Genomic DNA, 2,335 nt, shown 5'->3' on the forward strand with positions numbered 1-2,335 from the left:
CTCAATCGACACAGTGGGCCCATTACCTCAAACACCATCAGGCAATATGCATATCCTTACTGTGCAAGACAATCTCACGAAATATTGCGTAGCAGTACCAATACCAAACATTAAGGCTGAGACTATTGCAGACGCACTTGCTCGCCACGTTATTATTCAGTTTGGGTCACCTCGCGTAATATTAAGTGATCAAGGCAGATCATTTGTTGGTAAAATATTTCACCACCTAGCAAAAATTTTCAAAATTAAACAAGTAACTACCTCAGGATACCATCCACAAACCAATGGATCCCTAGAGCGTAGTCACATAGTATTGGCAGAATTTATCAAACATTATGTAAATAAATATGAAGACTGGGATAAACTTGTTCCCTTTGCAATGTTTTCATATAATATTGCTGTACATGAATCTACTAATTTCACTCCTTTCGAACTTATATACGGTAAAAGAGCGCGCATACCCAGTTCTTTTCCACCCCCAGACAAAATTGAAACTTACGGAACCTACCTAAACGACTTAGTCAACCGTATGGATGACATGAGACATTTCGCGGCATCTAATTTAATTAAATCTAAACACCGCTCTAAACGTTATTATGACACTCACCTGAACCCCAGTACTTTGAATGTTGGAGACCAGGTTTATGCTATAAAAGAACCACGAAAGGGTAAATTCGATTCGCATTATAAAGGTCCATATGTTATAGCCGAGTTATTAGATAATAATACGGCTATAATAGAGGATGCAAAGGGCAAACGTTCCCTTAAGCACATAGATAAGTTAAAGATCTGTAACACACGAGATTCTACTAATTCTAACACTGACACTCAATCCGACTAACATATTACTATTTCCCGTATGTCCCACTAATCGTTATGTTCTAGTTATATAAAATTACTCCAGGTGAAACAAGTAAAAATCCAAGCACCATGGGGAGGATAAAATTTATCCTCTGGATGATGTCAGCCGTCCAATGGACGTATGGATTCGTGGCATACGACTGTGGAACCCCATCAATAAACGTTACTTCATTATCCCTACTAGACATTAAAGACTGCAACATGCCTACCGCAAAACCAGTAATTAAAAATACCAAGGTCCAACTATTACAATCCAGTAATTTCTCACTTATAAAGATTATTCAGTGCAAACTCTCCATCCAACGTACGATTTTCCATTGTGGCATACTTGACCACCTATTCGGAGAAACGAGTAATAATATGGAGTTTATGCAAGAGTTAAGTCATGAAGCTTGCAAATCTGTCCACGATAGCGGACTCTTTATATATCGAGACACCACACTTGCAGGTGTTCAGAAAAACTCTACGACTAGATTCCCAATCACCCTGGCAGGTTCATTCACCTCCGGTGGTGGTTGCAAAAGGGCATCATACTCCGATCCTTACGGTAAATGGGATGCAGTCACTGTAACCGGGCATGCCACCTTCACCCTACAAGACTATTACACTCCTATTAATCTGGATCAAAACGAAATAATATTACGATCCGGGGTCCGATGCAAATACCAGCAAGGGAAGTGTATGGACATCGAAGGAGGAAACACCTTCTGGGATTTATTACCACCGGACCAGTGCAACTCTCGCAAGTTCTCCATACTTTATGAAGGAACAGCTAGCAAGATACAAGATCATGTCAATAGGAAATTCGGAGAAGAAGTATATTCAGTGACTACTCGAGGCGTAACGTTCGCACTAACAACTAAGGGTCATATCGCAAACTGCGCCACCAAACTGATTAAGACTGAACATCCTAGACTCTTCATACTTGACTCCGAGAATAGTGAATTTTTCCATGACGCCAATAGAATAGATACTCAATCCATGGATCTTTTCACATACGTAAACACTAAATTTGTATATCTAGAACGTCACCTTCACAATCAGATCATGATGCTGTACAACGACATGATCAGACAAGAATGTGAGCTAGAAAAGAAGGTTCTACAAAATGCACTTATTATAGCCACACTAGCACCTGATGAATTTGCTTTTCAATTCATGAAGAAACCAGGATATATTGCCCATGTTTCAGGTGAAGTAATAAGATTTGCCAAGTGTATAGCAGTAGACGTAAAAAGGCGAGATACAAAAGAATGTTACCAAGAGTTACCTGTACTAAGAGGTAACGACACATATTACATGTTGCCACGAACTCACATATTAATTAAAACTGGAACACAGATAGATTGCAACCCTTTACTAGCACCGATGTATCGACTAGAAGATTCATGGTACGAATTAAATCCTAAACTTTCCTCTGTACCAAATCCAGAACAACTTACAGCTTCAACAAACCATTCCTGGAAGTATGTAC

This window comes from Microplitis demolitor, chromosome 10, assembly GCF_026212275.2.
Source record: "Microplitis demolitor isolate Queensland-Clemson2020A chromosome 10, iyMicDemo2.1a, whole genome shotgun sequence".
Lineage (NCBI taxonomy): Eukaryota > Metazoa > Arthropoda > Insecta > Hymenoptera > Braconidae > Microplitis > Microplitis demolitor.